At 49.7% G+C, this 20,850-nt stretch overlaps 1 protein-coding gene and 1 long non-coding RNA gene across 2 annotated transcripts in view; one reads left to right on the forward strand and one right to left on the reverse strand.

Moving 5' to 3' along the window:
* MAPT (microtubule associated protein tau) overlaps window positions 1-20,850 on the forward strand; it is a 96,517-nt gene that overhangs the window by 20,334 nt on the left and 55,333 nt on the right.
* LOC122233640 lies at window positions 1,528-5,152 on the reverse strand. Its single transcript, XR_006211289.1, has 2 exons — window positions 4,935-5,152; window positions 1,528-1,926 (listed from the first exon to the last, which is right to left on the reverse strand). It is a non-coding gene; the product is annotated as an uncharacterized LOC122233640 (long non-coding RNA).

Raw genomic sequence — 20,850 nt, forward strand, 5'->3', positions numbered from 1 at the left:
CCAACGGCAGCATGAATTACTTTTATAATCAAAAAGAAATATTTTGAAAAAATTTTTGAAAATTTTTGAAAAAATTCACCTCAGTGACTCCATTTTCCACTCTTCTGGTGTTTTTGAGTCTTTGCCGCTCTGTCCACCTTCCAGCGGTGCTGACCTCTCCAGCCCTGCCTGTCATCACCTCTCCACCCTCACCCCAGCCACGCTCCCCTCCACCCGGGCAAGGTGGAACTGGAGGAAAGGGCTGCCCCTGCTGCCCTCCTCCCAATGCACCCTCACCCCTGCTGAGGCCAGAGCCCCTCATCCTGGCCCCTCACCTGCCCCTACCCTGCGGAGGACCCTGGAGGTTTCCTCAGACCGGTGTAGAGAGCTCCGCTCGGGTTAGTTCCTGTGGCCACACTCACAGACGAGCTTGTGGGAACCTGTGGGTTCTAGCCAGAGCTGACTCTTAATTACTCTGCCTTGTTCGCGTTTCTTCCCTTCCCTTCCCTTTACCCCTGTCCTCCACTTCTGGGCTCTAGCGGAGGTCAGTGGGCTCACAGCTCAGAAAGATTCAAAGGTTTCAAGGTGGGCCTGGCAGCTCAAAGCTGCTGAGGTCTATCGCAGACATAGACTCTGTTACTAGGCCTCTGTGAGCTAGCCTGGGCACCTGGATGCCTTAGACCAGAGAACCTTCCAGATGGGCTGTAGATAGAAAATGTAGGTGCTGGAAGTGTTTTTCCTGGGCTCTATATGCACCTGCAATGCACATGCTTTGTACAGATCCTAGGCCTCCTGTTTTTGTTTTTGTTTTTGTTTGTTTCGGTGATGGATTGGGCTTTCCCCCAAGCCGTGTGCTCTCCTGTGCCCTGACGCTGTTGACCAGCCACCTGGCTGGAGTTCACAGTAGCAACAAAACAAAAACAGTAATGACTAAACAGTCATCACTATATCGCCCCACTGAATTTGCAGATTCTATCCATTTTTTCACCGGGGGAAACTGAGGCTCAGGGTGGCTAGGTAACCTTCCCGTGGTCCCTCAGCCCTTAGGGGTGACGCTCAGCAGTACAGTGGCCCCTTCCTCCTCCTCCGCCTGGAGGACACTCCAGCCTGAGCATTGCTGCCTCAAGGGGCCTCCTCTCCCCGGGCTGTATACCTCCTGCCTGGCTCTCCAGCACTGGGCCTGATTTCAGGGGCTCAGCTCTGCCCCCCTGACCCTTCTCTGTCCTTCAAGGACACCAGACTGGAGTGCTCTGGCAAAGTATGGGGTGGCTGCACAGGGCCCGTCACCTGCAAATGCCTCCCAGTGCCTGGAAGTCCACAGACACACTCCTCAGCTCCCCACCAACCCGCAGAGGACATATCTGAAGTCCTGAGACAGTGGGGCGGCTCTGCAGGGAATGGAAGCTGCAGACCTCAGCAGTTAGAGAGACAGCTGACTGGCGACGCGGAACCTTCATCGCGTCTGCCCCTCATCTGCTGTTTAGCACCTGGCACACTGTGGGTACTTAATACTAATTAAATTCATAATGAACGTCAAAAAGGCCGGCATGGGGTAAATGTATGCATCTTTGCACAATAGTTCTACAGTGTGATGAATGAGCCATTAATGGTTAATAAGGGATAAATGTGAATGTGGGAAAATCTGATTGCAAAGGAGTTTCCTCTTTCCTCCCCTCCCCAGATTTTTAAATGAAAATGTATGATAATTTCCCTTCGGTTGTCCTTGTAGTAGGATTTATGATGAAAAGAACAGGGACAAGAACTTTTACGTGCTTCTCCGTATAGACTTGGGCACGAATTTGGAGTGTTTCTCAGTCGGTGAGAGCCAGCACAGAACAGGCCGTGGGGAGTCTTCTCTTCCGGAATGGACAACCAGTGTCCCTTGCAGGAAAGTCCTCTTCTCCAGACCCAGAGCTGATGCCCTGGCATCCGTTTTGGGAGTGTGTCCTGTAAGACAAACTGGGTCAGCTGGGTCAGAGCATGGAGGCCGCTTACTCTTCTCAGTGCACACCAGCCAGCTCTGAGAGTTCAGGACACTCAGCCCTCCTTCCCGTAACAACCCCCTCTGGGCAGCGCCTGGGTGGCTTAGTCGGGGAAGCACCCAACTTTAGCTCAGGTCATGACCGCGTCGGGCTCTGTGCTGACAGCTCAGAGCCTGGAGCCTGCTTCGGATTCTCTGTCTCCCTCTTTCTCTGCCCCTCCTCTGCTCGCACTCTGTCTCTTGTCTGTCTCTCAAAAATAAATAAAAACATTAAAACGAAAAAAAGCAACCCGCTCTGGACGGAAGACCTTGGAGGAAGCACTGTGCCTGGCCTGGGGTCACTGGGCTTGGAGGGAAATCAGAGGGGGTCCATGATTGCTTAGGTAAGTGGGTGACAATGAATTGCTTGGTGCCCCGAGGGACAAGGTGTGAAGAGCCCAGACAAGAAGCAGGTCACCAAATGCCCACACAGGAGTGACACTCAGGAGGCCTCAGCCAATGATACTGTCGTGTGGGAGTGCGCCTCCAGTATGGCCAGATCATTTCAACTTCTCAAGATAAATCAGAAATTGTACTCTGGAGGAAGATATCAGGGCACGTGGCTGGCTCAGTCAGTAGAGCATGTGACTCTTGATCTTGGGATTGTGAGTTCAAGACCCACGTTGGGGGTGGAGATTACCTAGAAATAAAATCTTAAAAAGAAAAAAACATCCACTCTCTTAGCAACTTTAACAAAAAGAAGAAGAAGGAGAAGGAGGAGGGGGAGGGGGAGGGGGAGGGGAAGGGGAAGGGGAAGGGGAAGGGGAAGGGGAAGGGCACCTGGGTGGCTCAGTCAATTAAGCATCTGACTTCAGCTCAGGTCATGATCTTACAGTTCATGGGTTCAAGCCCCTCTTCAGGCTCTGTGCTGACAACTCAGAGCCTGGAGCCTGCTTCAGATTCTCTCTCTCTCTTTCTCTCTCTCTCTGCCCCTCTCCCACTCAAGCTCTCTCTATCTCTCAAAAATGAATAAATGTCAAAAAAGAAACTGTATTTCAATTGAATGTCACATTTTCAAGTGTGAGTTACTAACTTAGAAGATTTAAAACTAATATACTCATGGGATGTTTGTCTGGTTTAAACTGTATCTGGAAGGATTCAAGCTAGACAGCAGGAAGAACTTCCTGAGATGGGGATTTTGAGAGCTTGGGAGAAGCATATCATATGGTCCTGCTCCTGCCAGTTTGGAATTGGGGTGACAACCAGGAGTCGCTTATGGAAAGTCATTTCCAAAGGAGTGACAGCAGATCCCACTGCAGAGTGCTGGGGCTGGGAACTGCCTTCATCTCTGTGGCAGAGGCCAGCCCTTTGTCTACTTGGGGATATTCTGGTGCCATTCTATTGGAAAGGAGGAGCAGGGACTGAAGATTCCCCTTAAGGAGATCCAAAGCACCTGAGCCCATGACCCTCAGCAAATGGTTTTTGCTGACGGATACTCCGAGTCCTGTCTCTGGGCAATATCATGACTGACCCTGGACGACTCAGCCTCCCGATCCGAAGGCCTTATGTTTTGCTCTTCGAGGGTTCCATTGATCTGATACTTGTTGGATGCTGTCTTTTAACTAAGGGACGTTTTATCAAAACTCCCAGCCAAGGTGTCTAAAAGTCTAAAAACGTTCAGCACGTCCAGTTGAAGGCCTACTATGTGCCAGGCACTAGGCTACTTGGAACCACTCAGTCCTGGCCCATGAGAAACTGAGTCTGGCTAGGGAAGAAACACACACAGACACACACAGACACACACAGGGGTTTTATAAATTAGTTTTATATGTATGGTAAAGGTGTTATTATATTGAGGCGTCTTGACATACTGTTCTCTTACAAGAGAGGACGCCTGGAGCAGGTGTTACCTGAAGGCTTCTCTCCAGCATTGGTTGTCCTCTATCATGACTCAGGGATTTTCACTGAGCATGGGATGGGAATGTGGGTCAGAGATGAGAATGATGTTGGGACTGGATCCCCACCAGGATGTCAGACCAGGCTAGGACTGGTCCCCAGAGCCATCAGGAGAGAATTGCCCCTCTGTGGCCGATTTAGCCCAGAAGTTCCATAGTGTTTACTCTTGAGACAGCTCCAGGGGACAGGCAGCTGGATGTGGTCTGACTGTCGCAGCTTTGCTTATGGGCACTGAGGGAATGCTGGGGGCCAACCTACCTCCAGGGCTCTGTGTGGTTCTGGTTTCCTCTCATAAAAGGGAATCTGAGTTTTTCTCATTAAAATCTTCTCTCACCTCTGCAGCACATAAGGAAACCGCAGCTGTTCATTGACTCAGCCACTGTCACCACTGCGTGGAACCTTGACCTACCCACTTTAGTCTTTAGGAATAGTCCTCTTCTTGAATGATACAAACCGGTGAGGAAGTGGAACTCCACTCTCACTTCTGGGAAACAACTTGTCCTACAGTTCTTCTCACATGGCAGTGAGCTTTTACGCACACACTCGAGCCGAATGCCTGGGTTCAAATCCCAGCCCTGCTATGTCCTAGCTGTATGTATGAGCTTGGGCAGGTTGCTCGACCTCTCTGTGCCTGAGTTTCCTTATTTATAAAATTGGTGTAAAAATAACAATACCCACTTCATAGGGCTGTGAAAAGAATTAAGTGAATTTGGGTTTATAATGTGCTTAGAAAAGAGACTTGCACATAGCAAGTGGTAGCTGAGTGTTTGGATTTAAAAGATCCTTCAGTACATTCTCTGGAATTCACAAGTCCCCTTTTTTGCATTTCACAGCTAAGCCCTGTCTGCCTTGAAATCCAGTGTGAGACAGGCCTATGCAAATCTGCAGGAAGAGGAGAGAGAACACCCCCCCGCCCCGCCCCAGTCCTTGACAGTGACCTCAGGACATAGCCTCCTCTGTGGCCCCATCAAGTGCACAAAGTCTGGAATCTCCAAAGCCCCTTCAGATGCCAGTACCGGGCCACATGAGCTTCAGTCACCTGTGACTCTGAAGGCTCCTTTGCTCAGTCCATCCTCACTAGCAAGGGTCACGGGGAGTGGAGGAGGGCGTATCGACTCCCAAATACGGGGAGAGTGGTGAGCTGGCTTCCCAGCCTCCTCCCCTCTGTTCTTCTCTTGCCTGTTCATCCATTCCTTCCTCTTTGAAGGCAAAAAACACCAAAAAGCAAAAGCAAAAACAAAACAAAACAAAACACAGTGCCCAAGGCAGGGGAGAAGGGCCCCAGAGCTCCATGACCTCACAGACCTGGCTTTTCTGCCAGGGTGACTGTGACGTCATGCCCTCCCTCCATCCCTGGCCACACAGCCCCTGGGGCCCGCAGGACGGATGCGTCAGTTCCATCCCGCCCGTAGACCTTTGTGCACCCATAGCCCCCTTGCAGCCCCTGCTCAGCCCATCTCTGCCCATAGGGGCTGCTCCTGCCGGTTTAGAATCCAAGTAACAACCAGGAGTCGCTTATGGAAAATCATCCCAATGGAGTGACAGCACGTCCCACTGCTGGGCCCGGGAACTGCCTTCATCTCTGTGGCAGAGGTCCGCTGTTTGTCCACCGGCTCCTGGGCAGAGAAGCAGCTGCGAGAGCCCTCCCTGTTTCCTTAGGTAATGTTGCCGCCCTTCCCTGGGCAACGCTTGGGGACCGGCACTTCATAACACACCCAGTGTCCCCCCTGCATCTTCCTAGCTGCCTGGATTTTGGAATTGAATCAGATCGAGACTGGCCTGCAGAGGAGGCCGATCTCCAGACCTCAGTGCAAGAGGGGGTCAGATTTTCCTAAGAAAACTTGCTGCGTTGTATGTGGGCGAATTTAATTGTGACTCCTGCACACCCCATTAGTGCCTTTCATCCCATGATGCCTTGCTTTTTCTTTTCCTTCCCTCTCCTTGTCCCTTGTGTTGGACATGTGATAGGAGTGCAGACATACATGTTTGTAGATTTGTTTATGCATGCAGTGACCATTTCAGTGCCTGCCGTGGGCCAGGCAGAACGAGAAGCTCTGAGAGGTGGGGATCCTCCCCTCCAGGGCCGCACCTCCCTCTGCTTGCGGACCCTTCAGAGATAGCATTTACTCAGGTCTGCCCCCATACGATGCTAGTGGCAGGAGGCAGTTTGGCAGGCTGTATAGAGAGGCTTAAAAATGCTGCTATCCAGGGGTGCCTGGCTGGCCATCCTAGCTGGCTCCTCCTCTTCCAGCCAGATTGTTCTTAAAGCATCCTCAACACGGTTGGCACCTCCACATTCTCCCAACGTGCCCACCCTCCTAGCTGAATCTAGGCTGGACTTGGCCCTCTGTCTTTCTGTTATAACTGCTGTATCAGTCAGCAAGGCCAGGATGATGCTGCAGTGACAAACAAGTCCCAAATTCCAGTAGCTTCACACATTAGGCGCCACTGCTTCCCTCATCTTCCAGCCTTATGGGTCATCTTTTAGGTAATTGAAAATTTTCTGCAGCCTCCTGCCTTGGGGCCTTTGCATCTCGTCTCCCCTCTGTGTGGAATGTTCTTCCCTGGCACTCTCTTCACCTTGCTAAGTTACCCGTATCCCTCAGGCCTCTGCATATGCATCGCTTCCTCAGGGAAGTTTTCTCCCACCCCCCAGGCCACCCAGGTGCCCCTTCTATGCTCCTGTGACCTTCTGGCCTTTCTTGTGACACTTGTCTCACTTGATTGTCCACTGTCTCCCTCAATGGTGCCTTCACAAGGGCAAGGACGTGTCTGTGTCACTCAGGGCTGTGGCCCCAGCACCTGCACCCTGGTTGCCAACCTAACTACACATGAGATTCATCTGAGGAGCTTTTAAAACATGATGCCCAGGCCCTACCCCAGGCCAGTTGAATCCTAATCACTAGGGTGGGTCCAGCCATTAGCAGGTATATTTTTAAAGCACTGTAGGGAATCCTCTGCTCAATTGGTTGAGCATCTGACTCGATTTCAGCTTAGGTTATGATCCCAGAGTCATGGGATTGAGCCCCGTGTCAGGCTCCATGCTCCATGAGGAGCCCATTTAAGATTCTCTCTCCCTTTGCCCCTCTTCCCCCACTCTCTAAAATAAAACAAACAAAAAAACCAGGATGGGAAAGATATTTTCCTAGGTAACAATATGTTAATTTCATATTTCGCTTCAGCCAAGCTTTATTATGCACCTTACATGGGGCAGGCTCAGTGCCTGGGAAGGGTATGATTATACCCATTGTACAGACCAGGAAAGTTACTGTAGGTGAGTGGGGCACAAATAAGCAGTAAAGGATTGCAATAAATATTAGCTCCACCATCAGTCAAAAACAAAATCTCCATTACTTTTTAAATCACTGCTTAGGCCTTTCTTCTTTCCTTATTACTCTCTCCTACCTGCCATCCGGTCCCCTTACTTCTAAGTACAGGGGGTTAGGATGACTTATTCTTCACTACCCACAGTTTGCATGTGTTTATTAAAAAGTTTTTATGTTTATTTATTTTATTTTCAGAGAGAGAGAACATGAGTGGGGGAGAGGGAGAGGGAGAGAATCCTAAGCAGGTTCCATACTGTCAGCACGGAGCCTGATGTAGGGCTAGATCCCATGACCGTGAGATCGTGACCCGAGCCGAAATCAAGAGTCAGACGCCCAACTGACTGAGCCACCCAGGCACCCTGCACGTGTTTATTTAAATGTCAGGAATACCTGGCCAATGTTGGCTGCTACAGATCTCTGAAGCACACACTCCCAGGGGAACTGGTAATGGGTGCCCAGCCCCTGCTGGCAAGCTGTCCACCCTCTGGCAAGCTAAGTTCCTTTCTGGAAAAAGTGTGGCGTACTCTGCATAGAGAAATCCTTGTGCCTGACCTCCAAGGCAGCCCTGAGGCAGGGCAGGCAGAGGGGCGCCTAAGCCCCATGAGGTTTTGGCTCTGTCCCTGGAGAGTATTTTATGTCATTGTTGAAAACTACGTAGGAGAGCTGAGATGGTCTCAGGTATCAGAAGACAGACACAATTTTGCTTCATCTCAGCACAGCCTTTAAAGGTGGGGTTATAGACTCACATTACAAATGAGGAAACTGAGGCTCAGAATGGTTAAGTCGCTTGCCCAAGATCACACAGCCAGTAAATTGCAGAATCAGAATTTGAACCCAGGTCTTTCATCTTCAAAGCCTGTGTTCTTTCCATTTCCCTCTGGTCAATTTTTTAATTTCCAAGATCAGACTCTTCCTCTTTTTGGGACACCTGCCTCCTGTCCCTAGAAAAAGGTAAATACTGTTAGAAGCTTTTCTGGCATGAGCCCACTCCAAATTTGCTTAATTTTGCTTTGTCATGCCTGCCCGGTTCCCCCGCTGGGAGACCGGGAAGTAGGTCATGGCTACAGGGAGCACATGCTCTGGCTGCTGTGAGGGTCGCCTCTGGTTTCGGGGCTGGGCAAGGGCCAGACCCCAATGCAGCACCACCCTCTGTGGGCCCTGCTCAGGTTTCTCATCCCTGGCCCTGAGAAGTCTTCATGAACCTTCACATCGTTGAGTTTTACATGGAGTATTGCACATTAGCAGGGAAATTGGTGGTTCAGGGAAAAATTAACCTTCATTCTCTTGCAGATCTGTGGATGGTTGAGCCTGGCCGATTGTGGAAGGGGTTTGCTCACCCATCACAAGCCACTTTGCAGAACGGTGGTATGAGCTGCTAGGCACCTTGTCACTTCACTTTCCCCTCCTTTATATCACAGAATGATCTTCAGAAATAACCATGAAATGAAATGATAGTAATAATGGCCAGAAAAGAAACAGAAATAAGAAAATGTTTCTCTGACTGAACTCCATACATATAATTATGCCACAATTACAAAAAAGAAAAGTAAATATTATGGTACAAAATAGGAAAAAAAGCACAAGTACTTATTAAACTGTTATTATATCTACGGAAGTTTGATTATTGGTTGCAGCCTGATATAATGATAATTTATGTAAATCGCTGTTCAGTTACTAATAAGTGAATTTTCATGAAAGTGAGACATCTACAGAAGTTGCCTGTAATTTAGCAACCACTAAATCATACCACGGATGTACTGCTTTACTGCTTAATTTTTTTAGTTTTAAACACGATAACTCAACAATTAAAAAAGAAGACATTTCCATTTGAAATATATTATTCAGACTCAGTAAAATATATCACGTGTGAGTAAAAGTTGTACTTACCAAGCACAAATATTACACTTGGCAGTTCACACTCAGTGTCGCTCTTTTAAATTTTAAACACAAATAAAAATCTCCATGTGGCCCCACGAAAGGACAGCATTAAAGTAAGTGAGCTCCTAGGTGGCCAAACTACCTTGGTTCACGCTTACAACCTACTTCCTAAATGCAGGAACGTGCTGTCTCACTGAGACTGAAGCTACAAATGGTGCCCGAAGCAAGCTCACAATTCTGAACTGTTAAGAACTTTCTCTTGGAACAACCGTGTGGAGCCAACTCCACATATGTTGGGGCCAATTATGTACCTGGGAGTTCTCCAAGTGACTTCTATGGAGAAAACCAGGTTTCCTAAAGGGTACGTTTTTTAAAGTGCTAATGTAAACCTTACATACGTGTTATTAACACTCACCAGCAATGACACCGATTGTTTATAACTTAGAGACCAAGAACACATTTTTGAGGAGGAGTATTTTAGCACAAATACCGTTTAGGATTCTAGGCACATGACACTCATAAAACCAGGCTGGCTGTTAGTCGGTTTTATTATTGATTTTGGATTCTGTACAGACAGTCCACCCCTTTATTACCTTGCCGTGTGGCAGCCACTTTCTCCACCTCACCCTTGGTCCCCACATTGTACTCCAGCCCCTTGTCCTGGTGGAGCCAAAGGGAGATTATAGAACTTTGCGGACAGTCCTCCTAGGACTGAGGAAACTGAGGCAAAGCCTTGTTTGTTCGGGGAAGATAAGGCCACTTGCCAGATCCCAGGTCCCTTGACCTTCTTCCTGGACAGGAAGAAGCCACTCTGGCTTGAGGGTTCCCCCTCCCAGTGCTCTCAAGTGTATCTGCACCTTAAAATGTCTTCTCGTGGAACTTTTGCTCTGTTATATTTACTGCCTTAAAAAAAAAATGAATGGATAAACCAGAACAGGTTAGGTTTGAGAAGATTGAAGTGAGCAATGGGTTTGAACTACATTCCTGCAGGTTTTTCTTAGGAGGAATGATCTCTCCAGCCATTCACAATCAATTGACTGAATTCAGAAATTCAGTCATTATTGGTTTACACTTTGCATTATTGGTTTGTTTCCTTAAAATACAATCATTAGTGGTCATTAGAATATTTAAAAGGAGTGTGTTGGATCTAAATGATGCATGAATTTATTCTTCTTTTCCGAGAGTAGTTTATACTGTGGGTTTTAAATTAATTTAAAAGAACACTTTTCTTGGACAGTTGCCCAAATGATACCATCAGCCATACGGTTGAGAGTGTGCCCCCTGCTGGTGCTTCGGTCACTAGACTTTTGCTGGCTGACCGCCATTGGCTAGAGACTGGTCAGCCTATGAGCAGGCAGGGACTTGAGCATGTGACCACGCTGTTGTAAAGTCATCAGTTCTCTGGAGAATGGAAACCTGCTTTCTGGCACCATGTGCCTCCATCTGCTCTAGGAGGCTGATTTCTTGTCTTCCTTTGCTGTCGACTAGCTGGGTGTCTTTGGGCAACTTGCGTAGCTTCTCTGTTGCCTCATCTGCAGAGTCGAATAACCTTCTTACCAGACAGAAGGTGGACTCTGAGCGGAACGCCTTTTTGAGTTTCTCTCCTCCTAGAAGGACCTCTGATCCTTCAAGCTGTTTAACAACCACGGGTTAATAATTGGGAAAAGCAAAGGGAACACTTATGTTCAGATAAGCATGCACATTTTTGTCCTCTGGCTGGACAGTGACTGCGGAAGGAACTGCCTGCAGTTACAGCCTTCTAGGGCAGACGTCTCTGGAGAGGGCTGCTGTATCCAGGAGCCTGTCACTGGCATTTGAAAATTGACTGTGGTCGGTCTGCTGACTCTGACAGCTAATGGTGTACTGAGAATTATCCCTCCAAAGAGGCCTTTCCATTGCCTCAGGAGATGCCAGGCATCCCCTCCTGGGTGCTGTGATGCTGCCTCCTCCCTCAGTCCCCACCCCATCTGTTCCCCTCTTCTTCCCTCCCCAAGCCCTCCTTTCCCTCGCAAGGCTTTATGCTGCTGCAACCTTTTCTAATGAGGAAGCTCTGGCCAGGACCTCTTCAAGCTTAATTATGTAACCTGCCACTGCTTCTGGTTCAAGGATCACTCTTGAAAGGGGGTCAGAGGTGGGCACACGGCCAGAGCCAGTTTACTTACCCCCCGGAACTCAGGCAGTGCAGGAATTTGCACTCTGCAAGAATTAGCAGCTCCACTACGAGCCCCGGAACCAAACCTGCAGGAAGAACGCTCTTCATTCTTTGTTAATTTCCAGCAAACAGGACCATCACAGAGAGAGCTTGTTGGCTGCTCTGGCTGCACAGGGAACTGTTCTCCTGGGTGTTGGCTCGGGGCCTTTAGCTGGCGCCTGGCCTTAAGTCTCTCTGATCTGGGCTTCTCCAAAACGTCTTGCCTCTCAACCATCACCCTCTTGACCAGAGGTGCCCCTTTGCCTGGAGATGATCCCTTTGTCTGATAATGACCCTGTCACCACCGTCTCCAGCCAAGAAGAAGGGGTTTGTTGCTCTGGGCCTGCTCTCCTTTCTAGTCTTAGCCCAAGTTCGCCATACTTAGCTCACAGAATCAGACTCTTGGGGGACAAGCCAATCTGCCTTCTCTCTTCTGGTCTGAGACTGTGGTTATCTTTTTGTCTTCCCTCCCAAACCACATCTGAGAGAGCAGGGAGCACGCCGTCCATCCCTTTGTCCAGCCTGGAGCCTCTGCACGTGGTAGGCAGCATTCCGAGAATGGAGTTGCCCATGGGGTCGCTTTGCTCTGAAACTATCCCTGTGTCGTTTAGTATTCGTATATGTTTCTCCTTGGCCAGACTGAATACACCAAAGGGCAGGAACCACATCTGCTCCTTTTTCTGGGTCTCTGGTGGGGGCTGGTACGTGCCTTCCCCATAATCTGCTCGCTGACCTAGTCCCTGCAGTCCCCCCAGCTGCTCAGCCAAGGCCAGGCCACCGGGGTTGCTCTGTCCTGTTTATATCATCCTCTCCCTGCCTGGCCTGTTCTGCTGCCCATAAGGTATCCTGGGGCTGCCTTCAGTAATGGAGGGCATGTGTGCACAGGCATGGGCATGGTACCCCACCACACACACATACAGCCTCTAAGCACAGCATCAGTAATGCATGTGTGCACAGAAAGCTGCTATAAACTTCAGTACACAGCTGACATGCCTCAATCAGTCCCCAAGCCTCCCTCCATGGTGCGGTGATTGGCGAGCCTCTCACTTAGGAGCCCATTTCTCTCTGCCTGTTAATAATAGAGGCTTCCTACAACCTCAGTGTGGCTGCTTTGATTTAAAAGTGATCTTAACCGAAGAGACTAATGGGTGGGTCTGAACTTGCGCCTTTTAAGCACAAAGCATTACTCTTAATTAACAGGATTCTATCCTTTGATTAGGAAAAGGCCCTCCCCCCCCCATCACATCATTAGCTACCCACATCTGGACAGCTCCCAAAGCAGACTCCTGTTTTGAACTAAGCCCAGGTGTGTTCGCGGAACACCCAGAACGCTGTGAGAGCCATGAGTGCCATTTCAGCACACAGAATATGCAAGCCTGGGCTGTGTGGCAATCAGTGTGAGAAGCCCGGAGGGGTGACTCCCACCCCATTTCCTCCCACCTGGGAGAAGAGGTCTCTTCCATACATCTCACCATCCACAGTGGGAAAAGATCCCTCCTCCTGCAAGGGCCCACTCCTAGTCTGCAGATACATATGGGGTATGAGAGCACATTGGTTAGCCGTCATCAGTGCAGTTCCTGGGTCAGACTCCCCTCCTGATTTATTTCCTTCCTCCACCACAGACCAAGAGGCAATATACTACTTTGTTTGTGGCCCCTCCAATGGATGGTCCAGAGGCTGGGGCCATAGAAGGGCCAGAGCTGTGGGGAGGAGCTCTCTTGCACCTCTGGCCTGCTCCCCAACCCTGCTGGCATATGGGAGAGAAGGGAGGAGGGGGCCCGGCAGGGCAGGTGGAGAGCCACCATTCTGGGGTTCTCCTGGTGCTCAGTGGGACAGAGCAAGCCCTGTGGGCTTTTTGCATCATTAAGCTTGAGTGGAGGAAGGCCATGCCGTCGAATAGAAACTGATTTGGAGGCAAGCAGACTTGTTCACACCCAGGCTTTGCCACTGTAGCAGGGGGAGCCTCAGACAAGCGCCTTAACCTCTTGGAGATTCAGAGCCGTCAACAACGGCGCTGTTAATACCTACCTCACTGGAGGGTGGGGGAGACTGAGTGTGGCACGTACTTCAGGGTCTCCCATGATGCTGGCACATGGCAGATGGGCTGTCCCAGTCCATTTCTTTCCTTCCTTTCCCCCAAATCCAGTTGTCGTTAAAGTACCAGTCCATATGAGTGAGCAGACTTACTTGTCTGTTTGCTCGGGTAACTGACTGCTACCAACGTAGTGCCTTAAACCAACACAGACGTTTATCTGACGGTTCTGGAGGTCAGAAGTCTGACGCAGCTCTCACTGGGCTAAAATCAAGGTGTTGACGGCACTGCACACCTTTCTGGAGAATCTAGGGGAGGTTTGCTTTCTTGCCTTTCCCAGCTCCTGGAGCTGTTTACATTTCTTGGCTCATGGCCCCATCCATCTTCAAAGCTGGTGACGACCAGCTGAGTCTTTCTCATGTCACATCACTCTGACGCCGACTGTCCTCCCTCCATCTCCCACGTGGAAGGACCCTTGCGATTACACTGGGCCCACCCGGATAATCTAGGATCAGCGCTCTATTTTAAGCTCAGCTGGGCAACAATCTTAATTCCATCTACCTTCTTACTTCCCTTTTGCCACGTAAAATTAACAGATTCGTAGGTTCCGGGGATTAGGACATTGAACATCTTTGAGAGGCCATTATTGCCTACCACATTAACTAAAGGCAAATGCATAATTTTACCTAAGAGAAAAAGATTTAATAATTAATCTTTTCAAACCAGATCTGGAAGACGTGGGATAAGTATCTTTTTTTTTTAGTTTTTTTAATGTTTATTTTTGAGAGAGAGAGAGAGCAGAGGAGGGGCAGAGAGAGAGAAGGAGACACAGAATCCGAAGCAGGCTCCAGGCTCTGAGCTGTCAGCACAGAGCCGATGCAGGGCTCGAACCCATGAACCTCGAGATCGTGACCTGAGCCGAAGTTGGTCAGAGTTGGAGTTGGTGGCTTAACTGACTGAACCACCCAGGTGCCCCTAGGGATAAGTATCTAAATTAGAGTACAAATAATCCAAATTATACTTGATAATACCTTTGGTCACATTGTACTTTTTTTTTTAACGAGGTTTTTCTAAGTAAAATCAGTTCCGTTTGTATCCTGTTACAGCATCTTAACTAATTTTATATTTTTTTCACCTAAAACAAGCCTTTAATCACTGGCTTCAGGTGTTTAGACACTCTTGATCCCTTGGATATTACTTACAAGTGCACATTTCATGGCTCCCTGGAAAATGCTGTCCACACAATAAGCCACAAGAATGAAAAGGCAATCACAGAGCTGTTTAATCGTAAACAGTCTTCTACATGGTTTCTAATTACTCTGCTCTTTCTCTTGAACTGAGAACTGTGGGTGACAGGGTGACAAGTTCTTAGATAATCATATGATGTGGCTTCATCCTGAGCCCCCAGGCACCCAGTGACAGAGCATCTACTCCCAAAATGTCCCCAGGGCCACATGTGAGAAGAGCTGTGGACTTCATGCATGGCCTGCATTGGTGACAGCTTCTCTTGACATGACATGTTCCCTCTGAGCATATTTCGGATTCTGATGTCCTTATCTCTCTTCAGTAAAAAGAAGCACATTCAGTGATCTGTACGCAGTGAACTTACTTTGTCGTATTTTCGTTCGTTGTTGGTATAGCCTGAAGGAATCAGATCATCTCTCTCCTCCCCGACAGGAAACACAGATTGATTTCCTAGAATTGTGACGGGGATTCAAAGAGAACAGTGAAAAGTAAAATCTATGACATGGGCAAAGATAGCCTGTATAGCAAAGACGTGGTATTTTTTAAGTAAACAGAATAGCATCTGACCTGTAGTATCAAACACATGGGTTTGATGTTATGGAAAACAGTGGTTTTCTGCCTTACTTGGGGTATCCTCATTGAAATGTCCCCCTGACTTAGGTTTGTATCCTGGCTTCAGTGCTGACTAGCTGTGTGACCTTGGGCAAGTCACTTCACCTCTCTGTGCCATAGAGGGGCTCTTTCTTTCTTTCCTTCTTCCTTCCTTCCTTTCTTTTTTAAATTTTTCTTTAACATTTATTTATTTTTTAGAGAGACAGAGACAGAGTGCCAGCTGGGGAGGGGCAGAGAGGGGGAGACACAGAATCCGAAGCAGGCTCCAGGCTCCGAGCTGTCAGCACAGAGCCCGACGTGGACTTGAACTCACGAACCCTGAGATCATGACCTGAGCCGAAGTCGGCCGCTTAACCGACTGAACCACCCAGGTGTCCCGAGGGCCTCTTTTTTAAGGTCCATTCCAAGCTTGAGAACCCAGAATTATATGAATCTGTCCTGGCCAAGCAGGGGCTCCCAGACAAATGCCTGGAGAACAAGGTCTGCTTTGGGGGGAGGGGGAGAAGGAACAAAAATAGGAGAGACCTTGATGACAACGATGACAAACTTAAGGTCATTCCTGGTTAAGCCCGACACCCAGCTGACATAGCAGTTATATCCCATTCATTTTGGTCACTTGAGGTTTACAAAGGGGTGGGGAGATTTTGAGTTCCTTCCCCGATCACGATCACAGGGGAACATTCTCTCCTGGGGGCTGTCAGAGGTACGGCTGTTAGGGGGCTGGGTGGCCCGTACGAGGGAACAGGCTGGCTGTCAGATTTGCAAGACAGCATGAGCTGTGAGCTTGGGAAGCAGTTCGTGTTGCCCCATCTCCCCCCTCCATCCCACCAAAACCCATCTCCCTGCCCCACACACTCATTGGTTCTCCAGTTTAGTGAGGACCTTCTTTGGGCCGGGTGTGGGCCAGGCGCTGAAGCCACAGTGGTGAAGAAGGTGGCACAGCCCTCCCACCCTCAGGGCATTAACCCTCCTGGACCAGTGCCAAATAACCAGAGAATCACAACACCGTGCAACAGGCGTTTACTGGGGCACACTTGAGGGCGTCTGGCGGAGCCAGGAAGGGCTTCTAGAGCTTGAGTGGGAGTTAGCCAGACGCAGGGGAGGGCAAGTAGAAGGCTTTCCTGGCTGGGAGACGAGCACGCACAAAGGCCCGGACATGAGAGAGAGTGGCGTGGTGAGGGCGGCACATGCCGTTTGACAAAGTGTGCCTTGTGGCTTTCAGTGTGCATTCTTTCCTTCGTCAGTCTGTGAAGGTACGTGGAGCACCTAGCCCGTATACCGAGCACCGCACTAAGAACTGAGCTGTTTACCGTGGTTTAAAAAGACAAGTGCAGGAGTCTCCACCCTCAGAGAACCTCTAATGGGGAGTCTAACAGGGTACAATTAGAGTATGAGGGGACAAGTATGACGGTGAATGCCGGACCAAATGTGGAGTGGAGGGAGGTCATAGGATCCCTACCTGTGTCTCAGGAACGTGGAGGTTTCCAGCTTAATCCCACAGACGTGGGGTCAGGGACATGTGTGGTGAAGGCTTCAGAAGTGAGGGCGTCGTGGTGTTTCCCCTTCCCCAAGACATCGGACGTGTGTGTGTGTGTGTGTGTGTGTATGTGCATGTGCGTGCACGAGCCCCTCCCCAGCGATCCCTGCCTCTGTCGGCATCTGCACACCCTGAGCTTTGGGAGGACAAAATGGTGAATACAGCCCGGGCCTGCTGGCTCAGAGGGCCTCTGACAGGCCCATCTCTGTGGCAAAACAGCCTTCCGGGTGAGCAGTCTGTTTCTTCCCATCCATTTTCCCTCCTTTCCCTGCGCGTAGCCAGTTCTGTGTTTTAATGGATGTGACCTTGCGCCTCCCCCGCTAAGGTGTCTTCACCTGCCACGCCCTGCTGGCCCACCCACCTGGGGCGGTGCCCTGTGGCCCAGCGTTTTTTTCCTGGGCCCCCCCTCTGCACTGTGGGGAGCCACAACCCCTGCTCCGACCAAGGCCAGGACCTCTGCTCTTCCCACAGAAGAAGTGAAAGCTTCTGAGATGGTACAAACATTGCAAAGCCACCTCTGTGGTTTGTTTTATCACAGAAAAACTTGCCCCGGGGGTTGGATCTGAGCCAAAGCCAGATTGCCCAGAAGAGAAGAGGTTTGTGTGCAAGCGTCTTAATCTCAGACGGTCCTCGGAGTGAACCACTTTCGAGCCGTTCAGGCCCAGGGTTCCAACTCCCCGCCCACAGCAGAAGGGCATCTGTATTTTTCGATTTAGGAAAAGAAAATAAGCTTAACTTCGAGCCTCTTTTGCAATGTTTTAAAAACATCTTTATTAAGATAATAACTCACAGACCATAAAATTTGCCTATTGAAAGTTACAATTCAGTGGTTTACGGTATTCCTTTAAGATGTTGATGCTGATGGTAATTCCTGAGACCCTGGGAAGACCCAACAGCAGCTCAGATACAGGCAGGGGAGACAGCACTGAGTCACATGAATGCCTCCCGCTTATGACCAACAGGCGTTCAGGGTCTCCCCTTGGCTTACACCCCCAAGGTATGGTGATTCCTCATTTTCCATGTAGAATTTATTTCCCATTATGTGTCTAAGTTTTTTGTACTTCTTTCTTGCTTCACGCTGATAACATGGAGTCATACGCATTAAGTGCGTACCTCAGGGGCGCCTGGGTGGCTTAGTCGGTTACGTGTCTGACTTTGGCTCAGGTCATGATCTCACAGTTCGTGGGTTTGAGTCCCGTGTCAGGCTCTGTGCTGACAGCTCAGAGCCTGCTTGCCTGCTTGGGATTCTCTCTCTCTCTCTCTCTCTCTCAAAAATAAATAAACATTAAAAAAAAAAGTGTCCCTGAAAGACTACACATCAGCTGTTAGCAAGCCTGACCTCTTGGTCTCATTACCTTCCTCCCAGCATTGATTAGACTTTCCCATCCAGGGGTCCCCACTGGCTCTATAGGCCTTCACCCCTGTCAGGCGCCTTTGGTGATGCTTCTACGGCCTCAAGTCAGAGCCCCACATGCACATGTCACCCTCAACAGCCTCTGTCTCCATGATCGATCACAAAGTGGCCCTGATGCCTAGAATCAATGTTAAGTGTCTTGGCTACCTCATCCTTCCAGCCTTGCCCGTGGCTGCAGGCAATTCGTGATATTTGAATCGAAGGAGAAGTGCACTGTGGGAAAATCCTTGGCTGTTACAAGGATGGTTTGCATTGCCAAAATGGGATGGTATTTGTTGCTTTTTATCAGATTATAAACCTAATATACGTCTATAAAACAGTATAATAAAACACAAATGTAGGGGTGCCTGGGTGGCCCAGTCGGTTAAGCGTCCGACTTCAGCTCAGGTCACCATCGCACAGTTCGCGGGTTTGAGCCGCGCACCAGGCTCGCTGCTGTCAGTGCAGAGCTGGGAGCCTGCTTCAGATTCTGTGTTTCCTTCTCTCTCTGCCCTTCCCCTACTCACGCTCTGTCTCTCAAAAATAAATAAATGTTAAAAAAATAAAAAATAAAACACAAATGTAGACCAATGAGAGAAAGTCTCCCTAATTCCACTTCCCTTTCCAGAGAAGACCTCTGTTCAGCACATAGCCTTTAGGACTTCTTGTATGCATATATATGTGTGTGTGTGTGTGTGTGTGTGTGTGTGTGTGTGTGTGTGTTATTTTTGTTGTTGTTGTTTGTAAAAATTCTGCACAAGCACATTTCTAAAGCTACTTTTTTTTACTTGGTATTACAAGGTGGAATTCTCTCCATGCCTCTGTGTTCCTCTCCCCCATCCCTCTTACAAAGGAGTCAGCTTCATGCAGGGTGCTCCAGGACATGATTTTGGCCCTGTCTCCAGGCGTCACGGGACCAGGGGATGATCTCACTGGGTACGCCATCTGCCCTGGCTGGCCAGAGGCTGCATCGGGAGGGCCAAGGGGCACCACGTGTCGTTAGATCTAAAGTGGGGTGGGGCTCTGTGCCCTATGAAGACTGTTTAGTCTGAAAATACAAACAGGATACAGAAAGGTTTGGCTAAATTAATGGGTGATAAGGTTGTCATGATAATAACCACAGGTGGAGCTTACGTAGTGTTGTCCAGGAGCCAGTGATGGTCCTAAGCACCTGACACATTAACTCACTTAAACCCCACATTTCATGGACAAGGCAGTGGAGGCTCTGAGAGGTTGAGTGACTCATCCAAGGCCACCCAGCTGGTAAGTGGCAGCCTGGCCCTAGTGTGTGTGCTTGTGCTTGACGCCCCTGTACCACACTGTCGTTGACTCTGGCCCTGATGCCGTGTCAGGGCACCTTTGTCAAGGGAGGAAGTCAGGGATGGCGTGCCTGCCCAGGTGTGGCATTTCTAGCGTGTGGTTCTTGTGCCCTTCCGGGACGGCGCTGAGCTCAGGCTGCTCATTACTGAGGGACAACTGCTAATTAGCAACAGCCTCCCGGCACCTTCCTCTCCCCCGCGTCTTTCAGAGATGTCCTCAGACTCAAGCAGTAGAGATGAAAATATCTTAAAAACGACTGCCTTTCCTCCTTCATTCTTCTCTTGCCTCCCTTTCTCCTCTGTGGCTCCCATCTAATGAAATGTCCCGGCAAACTCCGGCCTCCCACCCCACCCCTGGGCCCTGCTCCCAGCAAGCTGAGACTTGGTGCCGAAGGGTCCGCACGCCCTCTCTGAGCCTGTCTGTCATTGTCGGGGCACCTGCACGGGGAGGAGTGGGGGGCACAGACCCCCTCGTTCTACTTTTGACATTTACCTTCTCTCCACCACTTCTGAGACCTTTCCGGAAGGCCTCCTTCGTTCTTCCTCTTCTCCCCGGGCTGCTCCGACACTGCCTCTCCCCTCTTTGGGCCATTATTCCCCCTCCTTCAGGGCAGAGGCACGGCCCAAGGCCCTCACATTGGCCCCTTATTTTATCCCTTCAGGCTAAGCCTCCTCTTTCTCGTCTTCAGGTACCTTCTCCTGTTCATAACTCACCTGTCATGACAACAGCATCTTACATGAGTCCAGAACAGTTCACTAAAGTGCTCTCTCTCAGGCATGTTTCCATTGACCTTCACAGCCACACTGTGAGACAGGTATCATCATACCCACGTTCCAAATGAAGAAGACGTGGTACCGAGAGGGCAAATGACTGGCCCAGTGTCAACCAGCTAGTGGTCCCTACTCAGCCTCGAACCCAGGGCTTTTGACTCCACACCAGGTGTCCTTTCCACCCAAATCCATGGAGAGCTCTCAGCTGAGAACAAGCGTCCCTCAAGAAGATTGGAGCTGATGCCTGCATCTCAGAAGCCATGGGCTCAGGGAGTCCAGCCATTCATTCAACTGATCAGGTTGGACTCGGTGTGTGTCACAAAAGGAGTTGGGGTTGAGCGGCCTCTAGGTGCACCTGTCGGGGAGACACAAAGATAGCATCTTAAGATCAGGAGACCTTGCTTCATGGAGAGCCCCAGGGTGGGCGGTGAAGCAAAGCATCCTCCAGGCTCACATTTGGGCTTAGAGTAGAGGGGGCAGGGTGGAGGCTGCCTCCCCAAACCCTGCTGTGAGGGTGAGGCCGGGCAGTGTTCTCAAAGTGCCTTGAGAAAGGGGCAGCCAGAGTGCCATCCATCAGTGCCAGTAATGGCTAATGGTGCAGCAGGTGCATTTCAGAACCCATGATGCTCTTTGGCACATGGCCCCAGGGTG

The sequence above is a fragment of the Panthera tigris genome, chromosome E1 (genome assembly GCF_018350195.1).
Source record: "Panthera tigris isolate Pti1 chromosome E1, P.tigris_Pti1_mat1.1, whole genome shotgun sequence".
Classification (NCBI taxonomy): domain Eukaryota; kingdom Metazoa; phylum Chordata; class Mammalia; order Carnivora; family Felidae; genus Panthera; species Panthera tigris.